Source organism: Electrona antarctica, assembly GCF_951216825.1.
Source record: "Electrona antarctica genome assembly, chromosome: 24".
NCBI lineage: Eukaryota > Metazoa > Chordata > Actinopteri > Myctophiformes > Myctophidae > Electrona > Electrona antarctica.
Genome location: NC_136803.1, coordinates 25401826 through 25409325, shown reverse-complemented (window position 1 = coordinate 25409325; position 7500 = coordinate 25401826). Strand labels below are relative to the sequence as shown.

The window sequence follows — 7500 nt, the reverse complement described above, 5'->3', positions numbered from 1 at the left end:
CATCATGGCTTTGTAACGCCTCGTATTTCCCATCAGCGGTTTCTTGACAGGACTGTTTGAGTTTCTTAGTGATAGCGGGGGGGCTGCATAAGTGGAGACAGGACTGTTTTTTTATTATTTTTATTTATTTTGTATTTCTTTTTCGAACACTGGCCAGTATTTCAGACGCTTCCAAAAAGCTTTAGCCTAAAAAGGTACGAGCGATCAATCAAACCGGGGAGAAGAGGCACGCACGCACGCACGCACGCACGCACGCACGCACGCGCGCACACACGCGTGTTTGAACAGTGACTGTCAGCATTTGCTGGGTTGTTTTGGCAGTAAACATGGGCTGGATGCAGCTCCTCTTTGTTTGACTGGCTCCATGAAAGTTTGTGTTTGGTGAAATGCTTGCGCGGCTTTACTGCTTATCGTCCTGGGGATGCAACTAGCCTGTCACAATTATTACACCATCATGGCCTTATCAATTACTTTTGCATAATCGGCAATCGTTTACATGTTGAAAGATGTTCGTACATTTACAAACTTTTTTCAAAAATGGCAGAAATAGCTGATCTACAAGCTGACGTCGTAAGCTTGTGGATCAACAATTTTTCGCTATTTAGAAAAATTTGGAATGAAAAAAATTAAAATACACACTACTAAATATACACTACTATATAGCCAAAAACAGGAAATCATCATAGAGGAGTTAAAAAGGGAAAAAAACATATACAGTGAGGGGATATGAGGGGTGGGTGGGGGATTCAGATTTTACGGGGGCCAGTTCAAAATTGCAGCCGACCGTAGGTGCCCTTTGAGAGCGGTTTTGAAGGAGTCAAGGGATTTGCATGCCTTAATGACTATTGGTAGCGCGTTCCACATTTTGGTGGCATAGGAGCGAAATTAATTTAGTCCCTTGTTTGTGCCGAGTCTGGGTTGCACATGGTTTGTTGAACTCCCTCTGGTGTTATGGGTGTGGACTTCGTTGACATTAAGGAAGTATTTAGACAGGTACATGGGTATCTTGGTGGAGTATCGAATCTTGTGGACCAGACCCATTGCAAGATGCTGTACTCTTTCGTCGACCCTAAGCCATTCCAGCCTATCAAAGTGGGCAGGGGTGAGGTGGGTTCGGGGAGTGAGGCCAAGTAGTAGCCTGACCAGTTTGTCCTGGAGCCTTGTTTTAAGGGTCTTTGAGGTGCTGTGGTACCAAGAGGTGCATTGCACCACTCAGTTCACACGGGTGTGATTTTTACTGTTCTGTGCAATCGATTCGACACAAATGTTTTACGTCAAACACGTGCGCGTGTGTGCATGTGCACGTGTGTGTGTGTGTCCATGTGCGGGTGCATGTGTGTGTGTGTATTCCAGTGTAAATCCCCTCACATCTGGTAGCGTGTTGTATGGATCCACACTGGAGCATGGGTGGGATTAGCACCGCTCTCACCGGTAATGCAACCAATTTTCGACTTGTTTAACTAGCACAGACCAAACATTCCACCGACATACCCCCAGAGAGAGAGAGAGAGAGAGAGAGAGAGAGAGAGAGACTGACTGTGAGTGGACAGTTCTTTTTGTGTGGATTTCATCTTGTGTGTTTGTGTATTTTATCGCAGTTGTGTGCGTGTGTAGTGTACTGTATATTGTATTATTCTTTACGTGTGGGGCCAGTGTGTCTAATGTCAAGAACTCTGTACACTTACAGCATGTTTTCTTGTGTGCGTGCGTGCGTGCGTGCGTGCGTGCGTGCGTGCGTGCGTGCGTGCGTGCGTGCGTGCGTGCGTGCGTGCGTAGCGTGCGTGCGTGCGTGAAATATCTTTTTGTCAGGTGGTTTCACCTGACTAATGAAAGCTCATGAAATGTAGACGACCTATAGTTTTTACTGTTCTGTGAAATCGATTCAACACAAATGCTGACGTCAAACAGCCCACATAGCGGTCACACACACTGTTAAAGGACCACTTCACCCATTTTCAACCGACATCTTCATGTAACTCTCAGAGTTACAGACCTGTAGTGTATAGGGCCATTTGGAACCCAGTAACCATCACTTTGACCAGAATGGAACAGAGCCTTCATTAGTAGTATCATCAGTAACACCTGTGAAGAAAGTAGGCCCAGGTTCTCTCCAAAATGGTGTGTATGCATAGAGCCCATTAAGCAACATTACATATGTTAGACTTTACCGTGATATAGGCACGACAGTGATGCGGTCAGGAACGATGCAAAGCTGAGTTCCATAAGCATCATTGTGGCCATAAGTTGACCACAATGGTTTCTTTGAAACATTAAGTGTTGTTTTGGTGACTAATGTCAGTGAAAAAATAAATACATACAATACAATAGTATTGTAATGTAACATTAATATAATGCAAAAAAATATATATATATTTTAGTTATTATGCAAATAAATAGGAACTCAAAGTATACTTACCATGTTACTTTTGAGATTTTCCAAGTGGGCCCCGATCCAGAAAAATGATGGAAACCACAGCACTAAACCAATAGATAGACTTGTGTGTGTGTGTGTGTGTGTGTGTGCGTGCATGTGTGTGTGTGCCCGTGAGATGATTGGGTTTCTATACTACTGTCAGGATACCAGCTTGGTCCCTTCTGAATTATGCATCATCTCTCCTTCAAAGACACAGAGAGAGAGAGGGAGGGAGGGGGGGGGGGGGGGGGGGGTGCAAGATAAATGACAACAATACAAAAACAAAACATCTCATAGACTACACACACACACACACACACACACACACACACACACACACACACACACACACACACACACACACACACACACACACATGACAGAGAAATGAGAGAAGGGAGAAAGATGGGTTGATTAGAAGAAGAAGAAATTGACATTGCTCTCTCTCTCTCTGTGTGTGTGACGTGTGTGTGTGCGTGCATGCATACAAGTATTTGTGCTAAAATGTTTGCATGAAGAGCTGCTGGGACTGGGAGTGTGTGTGTGCGCGTACACACAGCGTGCGTGTAAAGTGTGCTGCTGTTGCCGAAGGCTACACAGAACGAAGTGGTAGCTTACAGTATTGTAGGCGTACACTGGTTTCATGCTGACAATAGGCGAGCTTGTAGATCAGCCGGACATTACCCAGTTCTCTTTAAAAGCATCCGTGACTTGAGAGGTGCATATCTTTGGTCCGACTCCCTAACAGTCCGACACCCTATACCCCAAACCCTAACCTAACCGCACGCGGAAAAAAGCCATGGGTGAGTCTTAACCCGGACCACGCATGTGTCTTAACCTGCAACGCATGTCTGGAACGCACGGGTGAGTCTTAACCCTATTTTGACCTGAGATCAGATTCTAAAAATGTCTTCTACATCCTGACAGTTTTCTGAAAAAGCTCGGTTTCTATGTCAGACTGTCAGTCGTTCTTCGATTTTTCAAAAATAACAGACCTACAAGCTCGTAGCGCGCCACTCTGTGGCGCGCTATGAGCTTGTAGATCTGCTATTTTTCAATAGCTAAAGCATAACATAATGCTAACACCAAAAGGGGTTCCCCCCCAAAATGTGTTAATCGGCCATGCACTGTATATGCCTTAATCGGAACGCATTGCGGACTATTGGTATGTCGGACTAACACATGCCCCCGTGTCTGACCGGCAAATGTCAATTCACTGCCACAGTTCTGGAAGCCAGACTGCGCCCACCACAGATTGCGCTGTTGGTGGGCGACTCGACTCGAGCCAAGAAGTTTGTACGTATAGGCTATACAGCCAGCAAAGCTGGAACCAATGGTTTTAATACCATTACCTAGATGTCCACTGCGCGCTGTGGGGGAAATGTGTGTATATGACTGGTCGCTAGAGAGAGATTTCAGAGGTGTTGCTAACTTGCTATACCTCCTGGAAGTTGGCTCGTGTTTCTTCAAAACCAGTGTTTGGTTTCGTCGACTAAATTGAATTGTCGGTGCGGTCACCTATAGCTGCGTATACGGTTCTGTTCCGTCCCCAGTGTAGCCAGCAGGCCGTGAGACTAAATCAAATTTTTGCTGTCAAAATAAACACCATTCCAAACTATAGCACTGCTTTTCATTGGCTGAATGAATGCGGAAAGTCTGACCGAACACAGTATAGCTCAACTGATTCTGGTATTCACAACATCTCTAAAGCAATCAGACCTGAGATCAGATTCTAAAAAATGTCTTCTACATCCTGACAGTTTTCTGAAAAAGCGATGTTTCTATGTCAGTCGTTCTTCTTGAAGACCTACAAGCTCATAGCGCGCCACTCGGTGGCGCGCTATGAGCTTGTAGATCTGCTATTTTTCAATAGCTAAAGCATAACATAATGCTAACACCAAAAGGGGTTCCCAACTTCCCGCCCAAAATGGGCTAAAGCAATCAGTTCTAAGAGCACCCACACCCCTAACCTCTGAATGTGATTTTAATGATGTCTGAAAGTTTTCTAATGATGTTATGAAAATGCTTAGGGTAAACTGACCTGTGGTTTCCTAAATATGTATGAGGTGATTTTTTGTGCCAGGAGGCATTCACTTTAATAAGCCCTGCTTTGCCAAGGGCACAAGAAGATATGGGGAGGTTTGAGCTCTCCTCTATCTACTCCTCTCTCCGATTGATGTATTTTGTAGATAACTTTAATGATGCACAACTTGGTACATTATTGCGACAATGCTCTATAGAGCGTCGCAGTCCCTCCCCCTACCATGGACCAGGACATGAATCCCAATGCATTTTTCCCATAGACATTTCAAAAAGTATTTATTTAAAGACGGTTACGCCGCGGACAAAGCCAACTCGAGTCGTGACAACTCATGACAACACAAACAATATTTTGGACCAAACAAATAATTACAAAGAAGAAAAAGAACAAAAAAAGTGTTGTAACCTGCCGTTTTTTTCTTCTTTCTAATTATTTGTTCGGCCCAAAAAATTGTGTTTGTTGTCATGATTTGTCACGACTCGAGTTGGCTTTGTCCGCGGCGTAAACGTCTTTAAATAAATACTTTCTGAAATGTCTATGAGGAAAATGAACGGAGAATCATTTCCTGGTCCATGGTAGGGGGCGGGACTGCGACGCTCTATATACCGTACATCCAACCCGCCCGCTGCACTTCCGATCACCAGCGGACTCATTGCTATAGTGGACGTATATGGTCCTGATTTTGATTATTTGATGTTGGTGGTTTTTCATAGTTTGTATTTATGTGTGTGGTGACGTTGACATGATGACATGAGTTAAAAATGTCATAAAATCTCATTTTAACCCATTTTGGGGCGGGAACCCCTTTTGGTGTTAGCATTATGGTATGCTTTAACTATTGAAAAATAGCAGATCTACAAGCTCATAGCGCGCCACCGAGTGGCGCGCTACGAGCTTGTAGGTCTGCTATTTTTGAAAAATCGAAGAACGACTGACATAGAAACATAGCTTTTTCAGAAAACTGTCAGGATGTAGAAGACATTTTTAGAATCTGATCTCAGGTCAAAACGGGTTAAAAACGGTATCTCTTCTAGTTGCTGCATCCCACTCACCCACTCTCACTGCTCACTCACTCACTGTCTCTTCTGTCCCACCCATGAGGAATACATAATCTGCGCTCTCAACTCTCTCCCATCTCTCTATCATGCGTGGGCGCGCACAATATCTGTATCATAGCTACCTCTCTCTTTCTCTCTCTCACACACACACACACACACACACACACACACACACACACACACACACACACACTCTGGTGTAAAACGTGCAAGGTGCACACGCAGTTATTTGGAATTTTGGCACGTAATGGCAGGCAGTTTTTAAATCATGATGTGGGCCTACCAAAATACATAAAATCTCAAACACTTTGTACCGTACGTCCATCGTCCACTATAGCAATGAGTTGGCTTGTAACCATTTCAACCATAATATTTTATACTTTGGCTATTCAGAAATAGCAGATCTAGCAGCTCATAGCTCTAAATATTGTACTTCACTGCATTTATTTGAACACTTTAGTTACTAGCTAATTTGCATATTTTGATTATAATTACAACACATATATTAATCACCTCAGCCCTATATACATTTCGGCAATTTGAAAATAGCTGATCTACAAGCTCACAATGCGTCACTTGTAGATCTGCTATTTTCTCAAAATATTTTTTGAAAACTTGAAATGGGACATTCTGCATGGAGAGTACTTTCTACTTTTGGTACTTTTAAGTACATTTTTATACCAATACTTTTGTACTTCTTTAACTCGAGTACATTTTGAATTTCGGACATTTACTTGTGACAGAGTATTTCTATATTACAGTATTGATAGTTTTACTTAAATAAAACATTTGAGGTGCTCTTTTCCTACCACTGTGTCTGATAAACGGGTGCTTCCCTGCTCACAGAACGTAGCTGTGTGTGCAGTTTGTTTTAAAACGGGATCAAAGGTGTTAACATTCTACTAAACGGCAGAGACAACACCCCTCTGTGCACACTGCTGCTGTCACACACACACACAGCAAGCCCTCTGCATGTCTAATGCAACGTGTGTGTGTGTGACTGTGTGTGTGTGCGAGTAAATCTACAAGTTCACAAGGTGTCGCATTATGTCACGTTGTCAGTTGTGTGTGTGTCTGTGTCATGTACAGTACTACAGTACTTGCTGTTGGAGTGCTTAATAACTGACATGACAGAAAATGGGCACACACACACACACACACACACACACACACACACACACACACACACACACACACGGCGACAGTTACTGCCGCAACATTGCGATTTGCTGACAGCTTGAAGATGGCTTGGCTCTTGATATTCTGTGCTTGTGTGTGTGTGTGCCTGTGTTTGCGTGCGTACGTGTGTGTCTGAGAGCCCATTATGCAAATGAGACAGAGGAGTGACATTATTCAGCGGTAGTTGACGGCCCTGCTCCCCAGGCTCATATCGCTACCCCCCCCCTCCCCACCCCCCCCCCCCCCCCCCACACGCACGCAGCGGGACAAATAACAAGACCATTTGTTTTCCCAGCATACTAATTACAATGCCCTGAGAGACAAGAGAGAGAGAGAAAGGGAGAGAGAGATGCAGAGACACACACACAGAGAGAGAGAGAGAGAGAGAGAGAGAGAGACCATATTTTCAAAAACCAAAACACCACATCGGCGCCACATTACCTCTGGATTGCGGCGTGGCCAGGAAGTGTAACTATATAATGATGATGATGATTACCGTCATTATTTTTGAGTGAAAATCAGGCCGATCACCGATGGATCGGTGGCCGATCGATCAATCGGAGCACCATAACACACACGTATACACAGCAACATTGTAACATTCATTGCTCCTGCACATTCGCAAATGTAGCAATGATGTAGCATGTGTGTGTGTTTGTGTGTGGAGCCTTCTTGCGTGATTGATGCCGTCACACGCAGCGGACGGAGGAGGGTGATAAGGCCAGGAAGTGGAAAACACATTGTGTGTGTGTGCGCGCACGTGTGTGTGTGTGTGGGGAGGGGAGCATAGAGAGAGAGAGAATGCTTGA

General features: G+C 44.2%; 1 protein-coding gene across 3 annotated transcripts in view; it reads left to right on the top strand.

Moving 5' to 3' along the window:
* LOC306916973 (partitioning defective 3 homolog B-like) overlaps positions 1-7500 on the top strand; it is a 308458-nt gene that overhangs the window by 47702 nt on the left and 253256 nt on the right. The window lies entirely within an intron of this gene.